Source organism: Lygodium microphyllum, chromosome 27 (genome assembly GCF_053477565.2).
Source record: "Lygodium microphyllum isolate KBCC chromosome 27, Lygodium_microphyllum_v1.1.10, whole genome shotgun sequence".
Classification (NCBI taxonomy): domain Eukaryota; kingdom Viridiplantae; phylum Streptophyta; class Polypodiopsida; order Schizaeales; family Lygodiaceae; genus Lygodium; species Lygodium microphyllum.
In genome coordinates this window covers 30,235,633-30,261,482 of record NC_141161.1, presented here as the reverse complement: position 1 = coordinate 30,261,482, position 25,850 = coordinate 30,235,633, and positions in this window count along the sequence as shown.

Below are 25,850 nucleotides of genomic sequence, written 5' to 3'. Positions count from 1 at the left end.
TTGTTGAAAAACACATTGGATTCTTTCTTGAAGACCATGCTTGGCTAGTCTCGCAAAATAGCGACTCCATGCATGTTGCGGTACACCAAAGAGCATTTTCTCAACATACAAGCGAATAAAAACAGAGACATTCTGACCATTAAAATTTTTTAATTCACACCCAACTTCCTCTAGGGCCTTGATAGCTGTGGAATCAATCTTCTCTTTGTCTTGCCTTTGTTGTTGTTGTTGTTGTTGTAACATTTAGATTTGTTGTTGCTGAGTCTGCTGTAGTATGCACACCAATTGTTGTAGAGTATCCCTTGAAGAATCCCCCATCTTGGAGTTCTCTTACATCGACCTTCACATCGGGTTCACCAATGTTGCAACACGTAGGGTTGAAGGTCACCACATGGGTTTGGGAAGAGAAGAATGTATGGGGGTTCAAGAGCTTAGACTCTGGAGATGGTAGAGATAAGAGAAGGGTTGAAGGTTTCAAGCCAAGTTCTTGAAGATAAGAGACATTAGGGTGAAGGTAGATTCAGGAAGAGGAGTAGACGGAAGAGAAGGGTTCGAAGAAATTGAAGACATAGAAGAATAATAAAAAAAAGAATTAGAAAATGTAGAAGAATACTAACAGAGATGAAGCTTATCAATTTCTTTTAGCATTACGAGAAGATATAACTCTAATAGACAAAAATGTATATAAAATAATACATTCTTCTATGTTGCTCAGATCACCAATCTGATGCTTCCATTGGCTCCGAAAGGGAGGTAAAATACTAGCACACCTGCCCAGAATTCTGCCAAATCACTCCTTCATCTCCCCCTTCGTAGTGCTGATCAATGCCTAAAAATAGCGATTGCGCATTGTGCGATTTCGTTAATCTCTCTTTTTTCATAAAATCCTCTCAAATTGGCTGAAAGCTACATTTACATGTCATCCTAATCTAGAAATTGCCTATAGTTTTATGGATTTTTACAAGAGATAATATCTAGAATATTAAAAATTGACTAAACTTGTCCAAAAATCTAATATTTTGAACCATGGACACTAACACTAATGTCTAAAATGTCATTGGCTCTCTAAATCAATAAGAAAGCCACATTCTAGATTTTTTTAACATGGTGTGTGCGTAGCGGCATGACATCGTACGTTTCCACTGTGAAGCTTAGATGGTGATCCAGATAGATGATATGCAAAGAGCTTAGGGTAGCTGGAAGAACTTTGACTGGGTGAAAGATAGATTGACCACACCCCACAACTCGATGCATTGTGCCTCAAGTTGCTACAAGCATAACTACTTAATTTAACACAAAGGCTAGATCCACAAAGATCACCTTTTTGCTATCTAATCACATAGACCTCATTTGACATATAAGTCAGGACCCACCCAAAGTCCATACTTACACATGGCTTCTCCTCATAATGGGGGCCTTACAACTTTGAGCACCATGGATCATTGGTGGCACCTTACGAGGGTGGGGCATTAAGCATATCTAATAGAATTCTCAACCAATATACATTGGGACAAAGGTGTTCATGTGTCAAGCAAAGAAGAATCCATCCTTCTTTATTTATGCAATTCCAATGGAGAAGCCAAAGGATGAAAATATGGACACACTCCTAGCTCAATATGCAAAATTCAAGGATGTGTTTGAAAAGAAGAATGTGGATATGCTACAAGAACACAGATCTTATGATTGTGCAATAGATTTATAAGAAGGATCTCAATCTCATATGAGGTTGTAAGATTGACTGATATGGCTCATAGAAGGAGTATGCTTAACTAGTAAGTTATATCATCTTCTCACTCCAAATGGATACATTCTATGTCATGAATGGATAATGTCTTTACTACAAGTGACTTAATAACCAATACCAAAGCTTTAGTGAACCCAAGGGGAAACGAAAACACTCAAATTAGAGTTCAAGACTTGCAAAAGCATGGTCTAAATTGAGATAAAAGCAATAATAATGTGGATAGTAGTAAGGAGGATGTAGCATCAATGATGACTAGAGAGAAGTTAGCAAGGTGCAACTCAAGAGGAAAGACAACACGAAGTGTGTAGCTATTGTAGTAATAAGTATTTATAATATTTCTAAATTTTCGTAGTTCAGAAAACACATTTCATCATATAATACTAATGATCTATCAATCATATTTCATTATAGTTCAGAAAACATATTTCATCATATAATACTAATGATTTATCAATGGTTAGTAGATTTCCTTTTGATGCTTTGTTAGGGTTTCACAATATTTAACATCTATCATTTTGAAAAATTGATTGTAGTTTATTATGATTTTCTATATTACATATAAAAATAGTCCATTTTTCAAGAAGAATATATTTTTTAAACATTAAAAATTTATATATTTTCATCTTATTTTTTGGAAATATTGACTCAAAAACATCAAGTTTTTCAAAATCATATGATATAAAATCAAATTTTAAGAGAATGTTTTAAAAAATTCCAAATATTTCTCCTAAGACAAAATATTATTCAAAAGGTTTGCAACTATGTTTCTAGCAATTGTCGCAAGTTAATATACAATTGTAAACTTTCCAATTTGTCCCAAATATCAAAAGATTTCCCATTATCCTTGTCATGCTCTTTAGCTACTTTTGAGCCTCTTAGTCTTAGAGGAAATGAAGCTACTCCCTCCTTAATCTTTGGAGGGATTTAAAGGGATTGGCAAGTAGGTTGATCTTCTAAATTAGGTGGCAAATATGTCACTTCTTTCTCTATATGATGACCTTCTAAATGTTTTGATAGGGGACTCTATCACTTCTTTCTCTATATGATGACCTTCTAAATGTTTTGATAGGGGACTCCCCCTCATTGGAGTCCCAACCTCGTCATTGTTAGGCTCAGGCAACCCCAGACCTTGTTCCTTCTCTAGAATAATTACTTGATTCAAATTGGGAACATTTGAATGCCCCAATCATTACATCCGAATTAAAGGTGACATGTTTTTTCTTAGTTGGTCTTATTTCCAAGTTCTCTACAATTTTACTAAGTTTGCTATCGAGTTAGTAATGCATTTTTCCTTATCTTGGTTTTGTGAAGATGTACCTTCCCTTGAACAAAATTTTCATAATGGCCTTCACATGACCACACTTGGCACACAAATGAGCATAATCCTTTCTCTTCTACTCATTTGGAAAAAAGCTAGACATGTGTCCACATTGTTCACATCTTGAATACACTACACTTGTTCTTGCATTATTATTTCTTCTGAAATTAAGGTTTCTATATGGTGAGGGCCTCCTCTCATTTCCAAGATATTCTCCCTATCCTTGATTTGTTGGCATGGGAGGTGTACCTTGAGTAGGCATACCACTCGACATAAATGGCCTATTAGGAGGTCCTATCACATAAGTCACATTTTGACTAGCATACCACTCGACATAAATGGCCTATTAGGAGGTCTTATCACAGAAGTCACATTTTGACTATCCATATAGTTATAATTTGTTTACATTTGGGCTACATGCTGTCATAGATGAGTTTGCTTAACCCAACACTGATTATTCCACATGATTGTTTCTCAAACAATACCCACAAAACAAATTCATCGGGTGATTAGGGACCACTCTACTCATTGTGGGGTAGTCCACTGGCTAAGCAACCAAAACCATGACATTTCTTGCACTAGGTATTGGAACTTGGTAGTGTGGGATTCCTTTAACTAGATATTGAGTTTGGTCCCATTGTACTAGTAGGTTGGTTGACATTGTAAACTTCCTTCATGTTAAGTTTTGCCTTAGCTAGAATCTATTTTTTCATGTCTAACAAAGATTTGTCTATCAGACTAGCCATCTTAAACTTATCTAGACTCCATCCTATAGATGCAATGACTGTTGGTGGTGGAGATATATTGGGGGTACTAGATATGAATTTAATTCTTAGTATGGCATTAATGATGGTGCCACACCCACACTTGTCATATACACAGCCACCTTAAACTTATCTAGACTCCATCCTATAGATGCAATGACTATTGACATGCCCCACACTTGTCATATACGTAGCCTAATGAGCTATTGGAGCTCTCACATATGGCGTGCTAGCTGCCATGGATGGTAAAATACTTGAGGGAACTAATCTAAGGTCAATGTATAACAACATCCTCCTCAATTGTCCTAATTGAACTTCCTCCCACCATCATGCTTCTGTCTTTGCATCTGTCAAATTTGTTGGCCACTTAAGACTTACATATTCCCTAACAATTTCATGTAATCCCTCAATAAATTTTCGTTTTTGCATTTCTTCACAAAGGGCATTTTGTCCCATCTTTCTAATTAGTGTCTCCATCTTTTCAATATAATGTTCCATAGTTTCTCTTGGGTTTTGTGTTAGATAGTCAAACTCTAAACCTAAACGGTCTTGAAACCCTTGTCACCTAAATTTATTTAAGAATGCCTCTCTTAACATTTCATAGGTAGCCTTTGTGGTAGCAAGAAGGTTCCCATATTGCACCTCCTTCAGTGTTGCTAGGAACCTATGAAGTTTTAATCATCATCATCAATTATCTCATTTTATACGGATGTCACTTCAAACTTCTCGACATGGATATCTGGATCATCATCCTAGTAACCAAAATCTTGTGTGAAATATATAAGTCGCACAAGTGCTCTCATAACCATATATAACACTCTTAGTACTTCCTCTAGATCTTCAAATATTAGAACTTGCTCTTTTGGGTCAACAAATAGTCTCCTAAGACCCCAATATTTTGTAAAATTATCTTATCTATATTATTATCATCCATTATATGATTAGTGGAGGTTTCCTCTTATCAATATCCTATAATTTCAATGGAATCATTATTAAAACCCAAAAAATTGTCCTTGATTTGACCCTCTTCTCTTGTATCTTCTTTTTTCACTCATAGTTGAGACCTTCTTCAAGCTACCCTTATTGGTATCACTTGTTCTCCCTCAGGGCTCCTTGCTTGCCTCTCCCAATTGTAATCTGACTTAGTTTCAACAAAAGATGTCTCTCCAATGACTTTTCTAATTTCTAATGACAAATTTGGAACACTACACACTTGAACCCCCTTTTTAAGTAATGGGGATGATAATATTGCATTGTGATAAATTACCAGGTTAATGTCAAATTCCCCACCCCAGCCGACTGTCGTGCTGGAAGGGGAGGGGAACAGAATGCATGATAAAGCTCCTTGGTGGAGCTCGCTGCTACTAGTCGCCATGACGCAGACACGTAGGGGAGGAAGGATTCCCTCCCCCTTACCTATATAAATTGGGGGGGGGGGGGGAATCGCCAGGAGGGAGGGGAAAAAGGAGACGAGACGGACATTGATAGCATTGCCTTCGGCGTTGGTTTTGATTTCTCCCTCCTGCCACGTGTCTTAAAGAAGCTGTAGAAGCTTCTGAGGGGAAGCTTCTAATTTCCCCCCCAAAAGAACTAAGGCCTTAAAGGTCTTATTACCCCCCCTACTGTGTTTTAAATTCCCTTAGCCCTCCCCTTCCCTTGGGCATCTTGAAACCCCCCCCTTCCCCGTGTTTAAACCCTTAAGCCTTTTTCCTTGGACTTTGGGATTACTCCCCACCCCCCCTCCCCGTGCTTAAAAAAAATAAAATCTTAGCCCCCTTTCCCTTGGCTTTGGAATCACCCCCCCTCCCCGTGTTTAAACCCTTAAGCCTTTCCCTTGGACTTTGAAACCACTCCCTCCCCCCCCCCCCCCCCCCCCCCCACATGTTTAAAACCCTTAGCACTTTTTACCCTTGGAGCTTTGTTTTTTTTCCCCCCCCCACTCGTAAATGAAAAGAGAGTGTTGAGGGTCTTTTGACACTTCCCCACGCAAAAGCCCTCGTAAGGGATTCCACACCTTTTCATTCCTCGTTTGTGTGAGTCATTACAAGGCCATTAAGCCCTTCCCATGGCTTTAATGGGTCTTATCCGTAAATGATTTTGAAACACCCCTTCTTTGGAAATCCCTACTTCAAGGAGGGAGCCTTCTAAAACTGCTTCCGACGGACGATGCAAGTTTTTGCAAAAGGGAGCCACGGTGGAATTTCAAAAAAGGAGTTGTAAAGCTTCTTCCACGTCCGAAAGACTACAATTGCGATGCCTCCTAAGAAAGTCCGAGGCGTAGCCCGCGGGAGGGTCGTCTCCCAGCATCCACGTGGACATCTCACCCCAAGCCCAGGTTTTCCTTCCTAGTTTTTATTTGGTATTGTTGTAATTCAATCATGCAAGGTTAATTGTTGTATATAGGATATATTTTTGTCCTAGATGTTCACGACAGAGGAACTTAGTCATTAATACTTTTAATGAAACATGCAAAATAAAGAAAGCATGATGCATTTCTAGCAAATAGCTTTATGCATTGAAATGAATTAAAAATTAGATTATTGTCCATTAAAATAGTATACTTCGTTTAAGCCTAGATGGATAAACTTCATATCGCACTATGAACCCATATCCTCTTCGCAATGAATCATCATAGAAAGTGCAAAGCATGAAATGATTCTTACGATGCATAAACTCTAGGAAATTATCATTTGTTAACTGCATAAATTATCAAGTAAAAGATTGCTTGTTTAGCATGAATTTTGTTCGCAAAGTAAAGGAAGATTAGTTGGAATTAACCTAACCTATGCTTGACCTCAAATCGATAAGTTAGGGTTGAAAAAAAACAATTTACGCATAGACAACAAGTCATGTGAAAATGATCTCGAAATTATCTTCTAGAGTTAAACAAATTGGCATAAATCTAAAACACCTAAACCGTGGAGTACTCGTTTAGAACGAGTTAAATTCCAATAAATTCACTAGGAATTAACACGTAACCTAATCGCTACATATTGCTAAAATTGAAACTCCTGTACCCTAAATACTTGCCCACTTTCACCGAAACGTAGGGATAGTGAAACATATTTTGAAAGTGAGCTAGGGTTTGTCCCTAAGAATCTTACGAGATGAAACTTGGAACTCTAGGACTGACGACGTCAGCCTAATGTAATAAGGAATAGATTTTTTCGTGACTCCGTTCAATGAGTAGAATAAGTCTCATAGTTCGATGTGACACTTGCGCAGCAAGTGTGGAGTCATATGATCTTGTGATTGGATCACAAGGGAATGGCCAAATTCTCGCAACAAGGTTGGCAGGTCCTTACGCAAGTTATCTTGCAAGAGGATGAATAATCATCCTAATTTAGTATCTTTCTTGAGTGAAGAAGATTGATTGGAAACTAAAGACCAGCCAATAAACTGAAATAACTGATGAACTTAAGGTTTGACCAAGTCATGTTAATAGGGTACGCCCTAACCCAGGATATAGGGGATCTTGCCAAGTTGCAAGTCAACCCGGATCGAGTGCTGGATGCCTTCGAAAGGAAGGATTCATTCCTTAGCAGTTTGCCAACAAAAATGATCAATGGAAATGTTTGTGCTTGCTACAGATTTTAGAGCACTGTTTGGCTTTGTTTGATCAATTAATTAAAAGATAAATGGATATCTATACTTTAGGTTGAAGGCCTGAAGGGAGAGGCAACTTCAGTTACCCCGGACTGCCTGCCTAACCCTAACCAAGGGGGTTGTTAACCGCGCCGGACATGTGGACCGAAACCACCGCGAGAGGTCTCTCCATTGAGCGCTACTTGGAGCAGGAGGATGCTTGGGTGCCAGAGGAGGCTCTGGCCGTAAATCCCTCGCCTTTCGGGCCTTGCACAAGAGGCTAACATGAGTCAAGATTGGATCTTGAGGCCCGCATACTAGTCTACAGGCAGAAACTTGGATTAGTGATCCTTGTGGATTGCTGGATAGCCTTCGGGTGGATTGTGGATAAGCCTACGGGCTGGAATTTTTTGTATTTCAAAGATAAATATGATAACCTGTTAATAAGGAACTTGTCCGATATTGTTTTTCTATGTCAAGTGATAAGATTATGTGAAGGAACCAGTGCCTAACGAGTTAATTAAAGAAGCTAGTTGTTACATGTCCAACTAATGTGTTAGGTAATTAAATAACTAAAACAACCTGAGGAAAGTGTGGAGGATGGGCCATAAGTCCATCCTACGGATGGGTGGTCTTGGTTGGCCGGGAACTTTTCTCAAATCACGATGAACAGCAGGAAGATCGTCAAAGAACATGAACAAGAAAAGCGTTGACCTAGAGTTATGATTGAACCCGATTTACGCTGTTTTAGGGGAACGGAATGGGACTATGCCTTATGGTAGAGAGGTTGAGCTTTGCATCCCTCTCATTTCCCATTCTCCTTGAACCAAGTGCAGCATGAATCCGCTTCGGACCTGACGTTTCTGCATAAGATAGTTCGCTTGGGTTCGACGCTAGTTGCCGTTAGGAAATGACCAATAAGGAAAACCCTAATTCAGGTCGATCCTAAATGGGAATGGCCGGAATACTTCCGCTACGTGGCAGACGCGGAAAGCCCTAGATCGCAAACCCCGTAACATTCCATTGGAGTGCCGAACGGAGCTTTCTAGATATCCTTTCTGATGGATTGCTAATACGTGTCCTGAAGTTACAAGTGGACACGTTACAAAATCTAACTTGCTTTCAAGGTATTTTGTAACTCAATGTTCAAATTTTCTAACTTCTCCACTATCCTTTTAGTTCTCTTTTCCAATCTTCTTCTTGCTTTCTCGTACCGTGCAAGTTTTTGTCTTTCACTCATTCTCTTTTATACTTAGCAGCTGTCTCTATCTCACACATCCTTCATCGACCTTTAATGTAGGAGCCCTTGTTTATGTAGAATCAACTTAAGAAGAATGTCAGGTAGTTCCTTACCTTCAGCCCCATAGGGTACATCATCATCCACTCTTTCTACTAAATCTAATATTTCAACTACCTCCCTCGCTTCCTTTGTGTCAAAGGTTAATCCAGTTTCTTTGGTTAGTACTACTCACGGTGTTGAATGGAATACGCGTAGGAGTTCGTGAAATTCGCTCGCCACATGGATGCTTTGCGAGATGGGAGAAAAGGATGTTGAAGAGTATTCAACTCAAGATAAATTCATGGAGTAAGAAGATTGATTAGATTTCACATTCAATCGAATACATATGTGGGCAATGTAAGGCAAAGTGGGGATATAAGGATTACAATCTTCACAATACATCATTTCAATTTAGATGAATATGTTCATGCTTAGGTATGAAGAGTTCAAGGTGTAAGTGATGTCATGAGGATATGTTGGAAACACAATCGAGAGATGTTCTACAAGCTAGCTCAAAGTAGGATATTGTATATTTGTTGTACATGTTGAGGACCATAATGAAGAAGATGTTTTGATTGTTGTTGATGATGATTGGGAGCAAAGTGAAGGCAGTGAGATCATACATCACCTTCTTTCAAGCTGCTTTTGTACTTACGCTCAATGGACCAAGAATGAAGACTTCTCACACATCATTCGAGGTCGAATGGTTGAGATGAACTCATTTGTATATGAGGAAGTAACCTGTATAATCCCCGCCGACAGGATTAAAGTGTTGGGGCGCCATGAATGGAATGGGTTCCAAAGAAAAGGATACCCTAAACTTCTAATGACTTACTGGTTCCTGAAGATCCATGACTCAAAACCATACTATTATACAGTTCCTGTAGATAAATATAATACAACGTTGTTCTCCCCAAATTAAATGTAACAGTTGGCTTATCATCGCAAAAAATGTTGTATTCCGAAAGGGCTATGCCCATATAAATACAAATAAGACTTCTTTCTATCAATGTCTAATTGTGCATTAGAATTGATAAAAAGTTAAGTGGTTAGATTGCCTGGGTGATAGCGGAACTGAAGATGTAATATAAATCAATAATGTTTATTGTATAATGACGTTAAGAAACCTTTATCCAGGCACAACCCCAGGTACAGGTTCCTAGTTCGCCTCCTACATCAAGTACTGTTGTAATCTAGGAGAAGAAGTTTCTTCTCAAGCAGATCAAGCCACCCGAGTTTAATGGGAGAGGCAGGTCTATCCAAGCTGATACTGAAATTTGGATTGAATCCATGGAGGATTACTTCGAAGCAGCCGGTACTGCACCCGCCAATCAGGCTATGCTCGCCAAGCTAAAGCTCACCGGTGGAGCCAGGCTTTGGTGGAAGCAATGGTGCAGGGATCAGGGGATCGCGGAGGGATCCGTTACCTGGGAGAAGTTGAAGAAAGCCATGCAGGGAAGACACTTACCACCTGCATATCGCATGCAGAAAATGAATGAGTTCTACGAGCTAAAAGAGCTGGGGCTCAAACTTGACACATACTATTCTAAATTTGTCTCACTTCTTAAGTATGCACCACAGATGGATATGACATACCAGGTGTCCAAATTTTGTGCTGGTTTGAATCCACCAATAAATACCTGTCTCGAATCTATGCATCCATCAGATCTTCAGGACGCACTCATTCGTGCGGTGTCCATAATTTAGGAGGTACAGTCTAGACCAAGGGGTAGCAAAACTTGGTCTTATAATGACCCGAACAGAGGCGCATTCAAACCCCAAATGAAGAGAGTTCAAGGTCATACGCAGGGACAAAGAAAGAAAGCAAGGACTAACAATGTCAACAACTTTGTTCCTACTCAAAGCAATGGCCGAAACCTCCGTTGTTTCCACTGCAATGAACCGGTCACTTCAAGAGGCAATGTCCCAAGCTGGGTGAAGGACAATCGCCAAGCGGCTTTCCAAAGAACAGGCCGTGGTCAAGGAGCCGCTACCCGAGGCAGAGGAAGAACCGCCTGCGTTGTGAATAGGCAAATGTGCAAAGAAGAAGATCCGCCGACCATGGAAGTAGAGTTCGAAAGGGCGACAGTCCATGCCGCTCTACACAAGAAAGGCCCGAATCGTCAATTCTTGGTGATTCAGACACCGTCGGACTATCAAGGTAAAAGTTTCAAGACCTTGATTGATTGTGGCCGTACATATTCCTTGATCTCACCAGCATGTGCAAAAAGATTAGGAATAGCCATAGTAGAAGCACCTACCTTGCTTGTGGAATGGGCAAATGGTCGTGAGGTTACTTGTACCAGGAAAACTGCTAAGGTGGAATTCTTTCTAGGAGGCTACATTTGGTCTAGTAGTTCACCATGGGGACCTCCAATACTGTTCCAGAAAAAGAAAGATGGAACACTTCGACTATGTATTGATTACCGAGGATTGAATCAATCAACGGTCAAGAACAAGTACCCTATTCCTAGGATAGATGAGCTTCTTGATCGTCTTCAAGGTTTAAAGATCTTCTCCAAGATTGATCTCAGGTCATTTTATTATCAAATAAGGATCAAGGAAGAAGATATCCCAAAGATGGCCTTCAATAGAAGATATGAGCACTTTGAGTTCCTAGTTATGTCATTTGGACTTACGAATGCACCTGCCACCTTCAACTGGTTAATGCAAGATATCTTTAGGCCATATCTTGATGACTTCATGCTCCTCTTCTTCGATGACACTTTAGTCTATTCTAAACATGAAGAAGATCATAAACCCCAACTTTGGATTGTCCTTGAGACAATGAGGGCGCATAAGCTGTATGCTAAGATGAAGAAGTGTGCATTCTTCAAACGTCAGATTGAATATCTGGGATTCATAGTATCAGCGGAAGGAATCTCAATGGACCAAGCCAAGGTTAGAGATGTGCCAGAATGGGCAATACCAACATCTGTCAAAGAAATACGCAGCTTTCTTGGATTGACAGGGTGGTATAGGGTCTTCATAAAAAACTATACTTTGATTGCAGCACCTCTGACGGACTTACTAAAGAAGCAAACAGCCATTGCATGGTCAACTATTGAACAAAATAGCTTCAACAGATTAAAGCAAAGTTTGGTATCAGCACCTATTCTCAAACTTCCAGACTTCAATAAAGAGTTCGAGGTAGTAACTGATGCTAGCATACTTGCCTTGGGGTGTGTACTCATGCAGGAAGGTCATCCTGTAGCATACTCTTCAAGGAAATTGAAGAGTCATGAGAATTATGCTACCCATGATCTAGAATTGCTAGTTGTCATCCATGCTTTAAAGCTTTGGAGACGCTACCTATTGGGTAACAAGTTTACTCTAGTAACTGACCATAAGAGTCTCAAATGGATCTTTACCCAGAACGAGCTCAACATGAGGCAACGTCGGTGGATAGAAGTACTGGAGGAGTATGACTTTGAAATCAAGCACGGACCATGAAAAGAGAATGTAGTTGCTGATGCACTTAGTCGCAAGGCATTCCTTAATTCCCTAATCTTGCAGAATCCATCAACAACCAGATCTCTAGATACAAAAGTATCTATGCCAAACAACCCTATACTTGAGTTAGCTAGAGAGGATGCATGCCATGATCTGGCCTACCAAACAATGCTAAGGGAGATCTCTATCAAGGATCAGAACCAAAAGCTGCAGGCTAAGTATCATGAATTCTCAATTAATAATGGGCTTGTCTACTATAGAACAAGACTGTGTATACCAGCAAGCCAGTCACTTAAGCAGAAGATATTGTGGGAAACTCATGATTCCCCTTTCGCAGGACATCCTAGCTATGCCAAAACTCTTAATGAAGTTAGGAAGAGCTACCATTGGGAGAGGCTTAAAGGTGACGTTCTCAAATATGTCACCGAGTGTTTGTCTTGTCAACGTATCAAAGCCGAACATGTCAAGATGCAAGGAAAGCTGCAACCGCTTGACATCCCCCAAATGAAATGGGAATTCATCAGTATGGATTTTGTTGTAGGCCTACCCTAGGTCCAGGGAGGATACAACTCCATCATCGTTGTGGTTGACATGCTTACTAAGGTTGCACACCTTATTCCAGTAAAGACAAACTATACAGCCTCAGACATTGCAAGATTGTTTATCAAGGAGATATTCAAGCTACATGGTTTACCTAGAAGAATCATTAGTGATCGTGATTCTCTCTTCACGTCACACTTCTGGAGAGCTATCTTTGAAGCTATTGGGACTCAGCTCTCCTTTAGCACCACTTACCATCTCCAAACGGATGGCCAAACTGAGCGAGTAAATCAAGTCATCGAGGATATGCTTAGGGCATACTGCTGTCATGAGCCGAAGAGGTGGATTCAATACTTGGCTTTGATTGAATTTGCCTACAATACTTCTTACCAACAAAGCATTCAGATGACCCCTTTCCAAGCATTGTATGATCATGACTATGGAAGTCCCCTAAACTTCTCAGATCCAACCTTAAGGGTTGAAGCCTCAAGGCAGATGTTGGAAGAGATGGATGACCAAGTAAAGTCAATAAGACACGACATCCAAGCTGCCAAGGATAGACAGAAGGCATACGTGGATTTGGAGCATCAAGATAGAATCTTCGAGGAAGGAGACATGGTCTTCATTCACGTACGCCCTAAGAAGAGTTCCCTATCTTTAGGAGATTGCAAGAAGCTAAGTCCAAGGTATTGTGGACCGTAGAAGATCCTCAAGTGCCTATGACCTAATGCTGAGAAACTGCAACTCCGTGAGAACCTAAAGGTTCATAATGTATTCCATATCAGCCTATTGAAAAAGTATGTACCTAATCCTAACCATGTACTTGATGACCAACAAGTTGTAATGCCTAGTCAAGGAGTCCTTGAACTAAGGCCTGACAGGATCTTGGATGTTAGGGAGAGACAACTGAGATCCACAACCTTGAGAGAATGCCTCGTCCAGTGGAAATATTATCCCGAAGAGGATGCCACTTGGATAGATGAAGGCACTCAACCATCAATATCCCCAGTTTATCTCGAGATGAGGACATCTCGATTCCTCTAAGGGGGAGAGAATGTAAAATACCGAACACTATACACATGAACCCCCTTTTTAAGTAATGGGGATGATAATATTGCATTGTGATAAATTACCAGGTTAATGTCAAATTTGTTTTCATTATTCCCCTCCCCAACCGACTGTCGTGCTGGAAGGGGAGGGGAATAGAATGCATGATAAAGCTCCTCGGTGGATCTCGCTGCTACTAGTCACCATGACGCATACACGTAGGGGAGGAAGGATTCCCTCCCCCTTACCTATATAAACTGGGGGGGAAATCGCCAGGAGGGAGGGGAAAAAGGAGAAGAGACGGACACTCTGTAGCATCCTGAGGGGAGAGAGAAATCGAGGACGGACTCACTGCTGCTTTCGGGAAGTGGAGGTGAGGCGCTGATGTACGCCAAAGGCCTGGACAATGTCGCCTCTGCTATTGTCGCGCTACACCCAGCTGTCAGAACGCCGCCTTCGGCGTTGGTTTTGATTTGCCCCTCCTGCCACATGTCTTAAAGAAGCTGTAGAAGCTTTTGAGGGGAAGCTTCTAAGGGGGCTTTATAAGCCCCCTTTCCCCCCCCCAAAGAACTAAGGCCTTAAAGGTCTTATTATCCCCCACTCCTGTGTTTTAAATTCCCTTAGTCCCCCCCTGCCCTTGGGCATCTTGAAACCACTCCCCCTCCCCCCCCTCCCCTCGTGTTTAAACCCTTAAGCCTTTTCCCTTGGACTTTGGGATTACTCCCCACCCCCTCCTTCCCGTGCTTTACAAAAAAAATTCTTAGCCCCCTTTTCCTTGGCTTTGGAATCATCCCCCCCCCCCCGCCCCGTGTTTATACCCTTAAGCCTTTCCCTTGGACTTTGGAATCACTCCCCACCCCCCCATGTTTAAAACCCTTAGCCCTTTTTACCGTTGGAGCTTTGTTTTTTTTTTCCCCCACTCGTAAATGAAAAGAGAGTGTTGAGGGTCTTTTGACTCTTTCCCAAGCAAAAGCCCTCGTAAGGGATTCCACACCTTTTCATTCCTCGTTTGTGCGAGTCATTACAAGGCCATTAAGCCCTTCCCATGGCTTTAATGGGTCTTATCCGCAAATGATTTTGAAACACCCCTTCTTTGGAAATCACTATTTCAAGGAGGGAGCCTTCTAAAACTGCTTCCGATGGACGGTGCAAGTTTTTGCAAAAGGGAGCCATGGTGGAATTTCAAAAAAGGAGTTATAAAGCTTCTTCCACATTCAAAAGACTACAATTGCGATGCCTCCTAAGAAAGTCCAAGGCGCATCGCGGGAGGGTCATCTCCCAGCATCCACCTGGACATCTCGCCCCAAGCCCAGGTTTTCCTTCCTAATTTTTATTTGGTATTGTTGTAATTCAATCATGCAAGGTTAATTGTTGGATATAGGATATATTTTTATCCTAGATGTTCACGACGGAGGAACTTAGTCATTAATACTTTTAATGAAACATGCAAAATAAAGAAATCATAAATTCATTTCTAGCAAATAGCTTTATGCATTGAAATGAATTAAAAATTAGATTATTGTCCATTAAAATAGTATACTTCATTTAAGCCTAGATGGATAAACTTCATATCGCACTATTAACCCATATCCTCTTCACAATGAATCATCATAGAAAGTCCAAAGCATGAAATGATTCTTACGATGCATAAACTCTAGGAAATTATTGTTTGTCAATTGCATAAATTATCAAGTAAAAGATTGCTTGTTTAGCATGAATTTTGTTTGCAAAGTAAAGGGATATTAGTTGAAATTAACCTAACCTATGCCTGACCTCAAATCGATAAGTTAGGGTTGAAAAAAGCAATTTACGCATAGACAATGAGTCATGTGGAAATCATCTCGAAATTATCTTCTAGAGTTAAACAAATTGGCATAAATCTAAAACACCTAAACCGCGGATTACTCGTTTAGAACGAGTTAAATTCCAATAAATTCACTAGGAATTAATACGTAACCTAATCGTGACATATTGCTAACATTGAAACTCTTATACCCTAAATACTTGCCCACTTTCACCGAAACGTAGGGACAATGAAACATATTTTGAAAGTGAGCGAGGGTTTTTCCCTAAGAATCTTACGAGATGGAACTTGGAACTCTAGGACTGACAACGTCAGCCTAACATAATCAGAAACAGATTGTTTCGTGACTCCGTTCAATGAGTAGAATAAGTCTCATAGTTCGATGCGACACTTGCGCGACAAGTGTGGACTCATATGATCTTGTGATTGGATCATAAGGGAATGGCCAAATTCTCGCAACAAGGTTGGCAGGTCCTTACGCAAGTTATCTTGCAAGAGGATGAATAATCATTCTAATTTAGTATCTTTCTTGAGTAAAGAAGATTGATTGGAAACTAAAGACCAGCCGATAAATTGAAATAAGTGATAAACTTAAGGTTTGACCAAGTCGGGTTAATAGGGTACGCCCTAACCCAAGATATAGGGGATCTTGCCAAGTTGCAAGTCATCCCAGATCGAGTGCTGGATGCATTCGAAAGGAAGGATTCATTCCTTAGCAGTTTGCCAACAAAAACGATCAATGGAAATGTTTGTGCTTGCTACAGATTTTAGAGCACTGTTTGGCTTTGTTTGATCAATGAATTAAAAGATAAATGGATATCTATACTTCAGGTTGAAGGCCTGAAGGGAGAGGCAGCTTCAGTTACACCCGACTGCCTGCCTGACCCTAACCAAGGGGGTTGTTAACCGCACTAGGCATGTGGACCAAAACCGCCACGAGAGGTCTTTCCGTTGAGCGCTACTTGGAGCAGGAGGATGCTTGGGTGCTAGAGGGGGCTCTGGATGTAAATCCCTCGCCTTCCGGGCCCTGCACAAGAGGGTAACGTGACTCGGGATTGGATCTCGAGGCCCGCATACTAGTCTATGGGCGGAAACTTGGATTAGTGATCCCTGTGGATTGCTCGATAGCCTTCGAGCGGATTGTGGATAAGCCTACGGGCTGGACTTTTTTGTATTTCAAAGATAAATATGATAACCTGTTAATAAGGAACTTGTTTGATATTGTTTTTCTATGTCAAGTGATAAGATTATGTGAAGGAACCAGTGCCTAACAAGTTAATTAAAGAAGCTGGTTGTTACATGTCCAACTAATGTGTTAGGTAATTAAATAACTAAAACAACCTGAGGAAAGTGCGGAGGATGGGCCATAGGTCCGTCCTACAGATGGGTGGTCCCGATTGGCTAGGAACTTTTCTCAAATCACGATGGACAGCAGGAAGATCGTCAAAGAACACGAACAACAAAAGCGTTGACCTAGAGTTATGATTGAACCCGATTTACGCTATTTTAGGGAAACGGAATGGGACTATGCCTTATGGTAGAGAGGTTGAGCTTTGCATCCCTCTCGTTTCCCATTCTCCTTGAACCAAGTGCAGCGTGAATCCCCTTCGGACTTGGCGTTTCTGCATAAAGTAGTTCACTTGGGTCCGACGCTAGTTGCCGTCAGGAAATGACCAATAAGGAAAACCCTAATTCAGGTTGATCCTAAGTGGGAATGGCCGGAATACTTCCGCTACGTGGCAGACAAAGAAAGCCCTAGATCGCAAATCCCGTAACATTCCATGGGAGTGCCGGGCGGAGCTTTCTAGACATCCTTTCCGATGGACTGTTAAGACGTGTCTTGAAGATACAAGTGGACACGTTACAAAATCTAACTCGCTTTCAATGCATTTTGTAACTCAATGTTCAAATTTTCTAACTTCTCCACTATCCTTTCAGTTCTCTTTTCAAATCTTCTTCTTGCTTTCTCGTACCGTGCAAGTTTTTGTCTTTCACTCATTCACTTTTATACTTAACAGCTTTCTTTATCTCACACATCCTTCATCGACCTTTAATGTAGGAGCCCTTGTTTATGTAGAATCAACTTAAGAAGAATGTTAGGTAGTTCCTTACCTTCAGCCACATAGGGTACATCATCATCCACTTTTTCTACTAAATCTAATATTTCAACTATCTCCCTCGCTTCCTTTGTGTCAAAGGTTAATCCAATTTCTTTGGTTAGTACTACTCACTGTGTTGAATGGAATACGTGCAGGAGTTCGTGAAATTCGCTTGCCACATGGATGCTTTGCGAGACGGGAGCAAAGGATGTTGAAGAGTATTCAACTCAAGATAAATTCATGGAGTAAGAATATTGATTAGATTTCACATTCAATTGAATACATATGTGGGCAAGGTAAGGCAAAGTGGGGATACAAGGATTACAATCTTCACAATACATCATTTCAATTTAGATGAATATGTTCATGCTTAGGTATGAAGAGTTCAAGGTGTAAGTGATGTCATGAGGATATGTTGGAAACACAATCGAGAGATGTTCTACAAGCTAGCTCAAAGTAGGATATTGTATATTTGTTGTACATGTTGAGGACCATAATGAAGAATATGTTTTGATTGTTGTTGATGATGATTGGGAGCAAAGTGAAGGCAGTGAGATCATACATCACCTTCTTTCAGGCTGCTTTTGTACTTGTATATGAGGAAGTAACCTGTATAATCTTCGCCGACAGGTTTAAAGTGTTGGGGCGCCTTGAAAGGAATGGGTTCCAAAGAAAAAGATACCTTGAACTTCCAATGACTTACTGGTTCCTGAAGATCCATGACCCGAAACCATACTATTATACAGTTCTTGTAGATAAATGTAATACAATGTTGTTCTCCCCAAATTAAATGTAACAATTGGCTTATCATCGCAAGAAATGTTGTATTCCGAAAGGGCTATGCCCATATAAATACAAATAAGACTTCTTTCTATCAATGTCTAATTGTTCATTAGAATTGATAAAAAGTTAAGTGGTTAGATTGCCTGGGTGATAGCGGAACTGAAGATGTAATATAAATCAATAACATTTATCGTATAATGACGTTAAGAAACCTTTATCCAGGCACAACCCCAGGTACAGGTTCCTAGTTCGCCTCCTACAGCAAGTACTGTTGTAATCCAGACGAAGAAGTTTCTTCTCAAGTAGATCAAGCCACCCGAGTTTGACGGAAGAGGCAGGTCCGTCCAAGCTGATGCTGAAATTTGGATTGAATCCATGGAGGATTACTTCGAAGCAGTTGGTACTGCACTCACCAATCAGGCTATGCTCGCCAAGCTAAAGCTCACCGGCGAAGCCAGGCTTTGGTGGAAGCAATGGTGCAGGGATCAAGGGTGCACGGAGGGATCCGTTACCTGGGAGAAGTTGAAGAAAGCCATGCAGGGAAGATACTTACCACCTGCATATCGCACGTAGAAAATGAATGAGTTCTACGAGCTAAAATAGGTGGGGCTCATGCTTGACGCATACTATTCTAAATTTGTCTCACTTCTTAAGTATGCACCACAGATGGACATGACATAGTAGGTGCCCAAATTTTGTGCTGGTTTGAATCCACCAGTAAATACCTGTCTCGAATCTATGCGTCCATCAGATCTTTAGGACGCACTCATTCGAGCGGCGCCTATAATTCAGGAGGTATAGTCTAGACCAAGGGGTAACAAAAATTGGTCTTATAATGACCCCAACAGAGGCACATTCAGACCTCAAATGAAGAGAGTTCAAGGTCATAATCAGGGACAAAGAAAGAAAGCAAGGACTAATAATGTCAACAACTTTGTTCCTACTCAAAGCAATGGCCGAAACTTCTGTTGTTTCCACTGCAACGAACCGGTCACTTCAAGAGGCAATGTCCCAAGCTTGGTGGAGGACATTGCCAAGCGCCTTTCCAAGGAACACGCCGTGGTGAAGGAGCCGCTACCCGAGGCAGAGGAAGAACTGCCTGCGTTGCCAATAGGCAAATGTGTGAAGAAGAAGAAGAAGAAGATCCGACCATGGAAGTAGAGTTCGAAAGGGCGACAGTCCATGCCGCTCTACACAAGAAAGGCCCAAATTGCCAATTCTCGTTGATTCAGACACCGTCGGACTATTAAGGTAAAAGTTTCAAGACCTTGATTGATTGTGGCAGTACACATTCCTTTATCTCACTAGCATGTGCAAAAAGATTAGGAATAGCCATAGTAGAAGCACCTACCTTGCTTGTGGAATTGGCAAATGGTCGTGAGGTTACTTGTACCAGGCAAACTGCTAAGGTGGAATTCGTTTTGGGAGAAAAGAAGACTTTGGTCAAATTCAGAGTCATGAATTTAGGTATCCATGAGTGTCTACTCGGAATGGATTGGCTTAAGGAAAGGGTCAAGTTTCCTTTGGAAACTCTGAAAGGGAATTAGTCACAACTCAAGGTGAGGCTGGAGTGCCAAGAATCCAATTGGCCAAAGTATCTCGGATCATAAAAGGAGTTAGAAAAGGATTACCTGTCTACTTAATTAGGCTCAACAAGTTAGATCAGAAGCAAGAGTTTAATGAAGGACCTTCTTGGCTAAAGGAATACGTGGACGTATTCCTTGAAGAGTTGACAGAACTCCCGCCTCAAAGAGAAGTGGATCATGAGATTAAGTTAGCACCAGGAGTTGCGCCAATTGCAAAGAGACCTTATAGAATGTCCATACCAGAAGCATTTGAGCTGAAGGAACAACTCAAGCAACTACTAGATCAGGGCTACATCCGGCCTAGCAGTTCATCATGGGGAGCTCCAGTACTGTTCCAGAAAAAGAAAGATGGAAAACTTCGACTATGTATTGATTACCGAGGATTGAATCAATCAACGGTCAAGAACAAGTACCCTATTCCTAGAATAGATGAGCTTCTTGATGGTCTTCAAGGTGCAAAGATCTTCTCCAAGATTGATCTCAGGTCAGGTTATTATCAAATAAGGATCAAGAAAGAAGATATCCCAAAGACGGCCTTCAATACAAGATATGGGCACTTTGAGTTCCTAGTTATGTCATTTGGACTTACGAATGCACTTGCCACCTTCAACAGGTTAATGCAAGATATCTTTAGGCCATATCTTGATGACTTCATGCTCCTCTTCTTCGATGACACTTTAGTCTATTCTAAACATGAAGAAGATCATGAACCCCAACTTCGGATTGTCCTTGAGACAATGAGGGCGCATAAGCTGTATGCTAAGATGAAGAAGTGTGCATTCTTCAAACGTCAGATTGAATATCTGGATTCATAGTATCAGCGGAAGGAATCTCAGTGGACCAAGCCAAGGTCAGAGATATGCTAGAATGGCCAATACATACATCTGTCAAAGAAATACGCAGCTTTCTTGGATTGACAGGGTGGTATACTAGTCTTCATAAAAAACAATGCTTTCATTTTGCAGCACTCCTGACGGACTTACTAAAGAAGCAATCAACCATTGCATGGTCAACTCTCGAACAAAATTGCTTCGACAGATTAAAGCAAAGTTTGGTATCGGCACCTATTCTAAAACTTCCACGCTTCAATAAAGAGTTCGAGGTAGTAACTGATGCTAGCATACTTGCCTTGGGGTGTGTACTCATGCAGGAAGGTTATCCTATAGCATACTCTTCAAGGAAATTGAAGAGTCATGAGAAGAATTATGCTACCCATGATCTAGAATTGCTAGCTATCATCCATTCTCTAAAGCTTTGGAGACACTACCTATTGGGTAACAATTTTACTCTAGTAACTGACCATAAGAGTCTCAAATGGATATTTACCCAGAACGAACTCAATATGAGGCAACGTCGGTGGATAGAAGTACTGGAGGAGTATGACTTTGAAATCAAGTACTGACTAGGAAAAGAGAATGTAGTTGCCGATGCACTTAGTGACAAGGCATTCCTTAATTCCCTAATCTTGCAGAATCCATCAACAGCCAGATCTCTAGCTACGAAAGTATCTATACCAAACAACCCTATACTTGAGTTAGCTAGAGAGGATGCATGCCATGATCTGGCCTACCGAACAATGCTAAGGGAGATCTCTATCAAGGATCAGAACCAAAAGCTGCAGGCTAAGTATCATGAATTCTCAAATAATAATGGGCTTGTCTACTATAGAACAAGGCTGTGTATACCAGCAGGCCAATCACTTAAGTAGAAGATATTGTGGGAAGCTCATGATTCCCTTTTCGCAGGATATCCTGGCTATGCCAAAACTCTTAATGAAGTTAGGAAGAGCTACCATTGGGAGAGGCTTAAAGGTGACGTTCTCAAATATGTCACGGAGTGTTTGCCTTGTCAACGTATCAAAGCCAAACATGTCAAGATGCCAGGAAAGCTGCAACCGCTTGACATCCCCCTAATGAAATGGGAATTCATTAATATGGATTTTGTTGTAGGCCTACCCCAAGTCCAAGGAGGATACAACTCCATCATGGTTGTGGTTGACATGCTTACTAAGGTTGCACACCGTATTCCAGTAAAGACAAACTATAAAGCCTCAGACATTGCAAGATTGTTTATTGAGGAGATATTCAAGCTACATGGTTTACCCAGAAGAATCATTAGTGATCGTGATTCTCTCTTCATGTCACACTTTTGGAGAGCTATCTTTGAAGCTATTGGGACTCACCTCTGCTTTAGCACCTCTTACCATCCCCAAACGGATGGCCAAACTGAGCAAGTAAATCAAGTCATTGAGGATATGCTTAGGGTATACTGCTATCGTGAGCCGAAGAGGTGGATTCAATACTTGGCTTTGATTGAATTTGCCTACAATGCTTCTTACCAACAAAGCATTCAGATGACCCCTTTCCAAGCATTGTATGGTCATGACTGTCGAACTCCCCTAAACTTCTCAGATCCAACCTTAAGGGTTGATGCTTCAAGGCGGATGTTGGAAGAGATGGATAAACAAGTAAAGTCAATAAGACAGGACATCCAAGCTGCCAAGGATAGACAGAAGGCATACACGGATTTGAAGCATTAAGATAGAATCTTCGAAGAAGGAGATATGGTCTTCATTCACGTACGCCCTAAGAAGAGTTCCCTATCTTTAGGAGATTGCAAGAAGCTAAGTCCAAGGTATTGTTGACCGTACAAGATCCTCAAGTGCCTAGGACCTAATGTTTATAAACTGCAACTCCCTGAGAACCTAAAGGTTCATAATGTATTCCATATCAGCCTATTGAAAAAGTATGTTCCTAATCCGAACCATGTACTTGATGACCAACAAGTTGTAATGCCTAGTCAAGGAGTCCTTGAACTAAAGCCTGACAAGATCTTGGATGTTAGGGAGAGACAATTGAGATCCAGAACCTTGAGAGAATGCCTCGTCCAGTGGAAAGATTATCCCGAAGAGGATGCCACTTGGATAGATGAAGGCACCCTCAACCATCAATATCCAGTAAAGACAAACTATAAAGCCTCAGACATTCCAAGATTGTTAATCAAGGAGATATTCAAGCTACATGGTTTACCCAGAAGAATCATTAGTGATCGTGATTCTCTCTTCATGTCACACTTCTGGAGAGCTATCTTTGAAGCTATTGGGACTCATCTCTCCTTTAGCACCGCTTACCATCCCCAAACGGATGGCCAAATTGAGCAAGTAAATCAAGTCATCGAGGATATGCTTAGGGCATACTGCTGTCGTGAGCCGAAGAGGTGGATTCAATACTTGGCTTTGATTGAATTTGCCTACAATGCTTCTTACCAACAAAGCATTCAGATGACCCCTTTCCAAGCATTGTATGGTCATGACTGTCGAAGTCCCCTAAACTTCTCAGATCCAACCTTAAGGGTTGAAGCTTCAAGGCAGATGTTGCAAGAGATGGATGACCAAGTAAAGTCAATAAGACAGGACATCCAAGATGCCAAGGACAGACAGAAGGCATAGGCAGATTCAAAGCATCAAGATAGAATCTTCGAAGAAGGAGACATGGTCTTCATTCGCGTACGCCCTAAGAAGAGTTCCCTATCTTTAGGAGATTGCAACAAGCTAAGTCCAAGGTATTGTGGACTGTACAAGATCCTCAAGTGCCTAGGACCTAATGCTTATAAACTGCAACTCCCTAAGAACCTAAAGGTTCATAATGTATTCCATATCAGCCTATTGAAAAAGTATGTACCTAATCCTAACCATGTACTTGATGACCAACAAGTTGTAATGCCTAGTCAAGGAGTCCTTGAACTAAGGCCTGACAGGATCTTGGATGTTAGGGAGAGACAACTGAGATCCAGAACCTTGAGAGAATGCCTCGTCCAGTGGAAAGATTATCCCGAAGAGGATGCCACTTGGATAGATAAAGGCACTCTCAACCATCAATATCCCCAGTTTATCTCGAGATGAGGACATCTCGATTCCTCTAAGGGGGAGAGAATGCAAAATACCGAATACTATACACATGAACCCCCTTTTTAAGTAATGGGGATGATAATATTGCATTGTGATAAATTACCAGGTTAATGTCAAATTTGTTTTCCTTATTCCTCTCCCCAGCCGACTGTCGTGCTGGAAGGGGAGGGGAATAGAATGCATGATAAAGCTCCTCGGTGGATCTCACTGCTACTAGTCGCCATGACGCAGGCACATAGGGAAGGAAGGATTCCCTCCCCCTTACCTATATAAACTGGGGGGGAATCGCTAGGAGGGAGGGGAAAAAGGAGAAGAGAGGGACACTCTATAGTATCCTGAGGGGAGAGAGAAATCGAGGACGGACTCGCTGCTGCTTCCGGGAAGTGGAGGTGAGGCGCTAATGTACGCCAAAGGCCTGGAGGACGTCTCCTCTGCTGTCGGGCCGTGCCCAGCCGTCAGAACGCCGCCTTCGGCGTTGGTTTTGATTTCCCCATCCTGCCACGTGTCTTAAAGAAGCTGTAGAAGCTTCTGAGGGGAAGCTTTTAAGGGGGCTTCATAAGCCCCCTTTTCCCCCCCCAAAGAACTAAGGCCTTAAAGGTCTAATTTTTTTCCCCCCTCCTGTGTTTTTAATTTCCTTAGTCCCCCCTTGCCCTTGGGCATCTTGAAACCCCCCCCCCCCCGTCGTGTTTAAACCCTTAAGCCTTTTCCCTTGGACTTTGGGATTACTCCCCACCCCCCTCCTCGTGCTTTAAAAGAAAAATTCTTAGCCCCCTTTCCCTTGGCTTTGGAATCGCACCCCCCCCCCCTTCCCCGTGTTTAAATCCTTAAGCCTTTCCCTTGGACTTTGGAATCACTTCCCACCTCCCCCGTGTTTTAAACCCTTAGCCCTTTTTACCGTTGGAGCTTTGTTTTTTTTTTCCCCCACTCGTAAATGAAAAGAGAGTGTTGAGGGTCTTTTGACACTTCCCCACGCAAAAACCCTCTTAAGGGATTCCACACCTTTTCATTCCTCATTTGTGCGAGTCATTACAAGGCCATTAAGCCCTTCCCATGGCTTTAATGGGTCTTATCTGCAAATGATTTTGAAACACCCCTTCTTTGGAAATCACTACTTCAAGGAGGGAGCCTTCTAAAACTGCTTCCGATAGATGGTGCAAGTTTTTGCAAAAGGGAGCCACGGTGGAATTTCAAAAAAGGAGTTTCAAAGCTTCTTCCACGTCCGAAAGACTACAATTGCGATGCCTCCTAAGAAAGTCCAAGGCGCAACCGCGGGAGGGTCATCTCCCAACACCCACGTGGACATCTCACCCCAAGCCCAGGTTTTCCTTCCTAATTTTCATTTGGTATTGTTGTAATTCAATCATGCAAGGTTAATTGTTGGATATAGGATATATTTTTATCCTAGATGTTCACGACGGAGGAGCTTAGTCATTAATACTTTTAATGAAGCATGCAAAATAAAGAAAGCATAAATGCATTTCTAGCAAATAGCTTTATGCATTGAAATGAATTAAAAATTAGATTATTGTCCATTAAAATAGTATACTTCATTTAAGCCTAGATGGATAAACTTCATATCGCACTATTAACCCATATCCTCTTCGCAATGAATCATCATAGAAAGTGCAAAGCATGAAATGATTCTTACGATGCATAAACTCTAGGTAATTATTGTTTGTCAACTGCATAAATTATCAAGTAAAAGGTTGCTTGTTTAGCATGAGTTTTGTTCGCAAAGTAAAGCAAGATTAGTTGGAATTAACCTAACCTATGTGCCTGACCTCAAATCGATAAGTTAGGGTTGAAAAAAAACAATTTACGCATAGACAACGAGTCATGTGGAAATGATCTCGAAATTATCTTCTAGAGTTAAACAAATTGGCATAAATCTAAAACACCTAAACCGCGGAGTACTCGTTTAGAACAAGTTAAATTCCAATA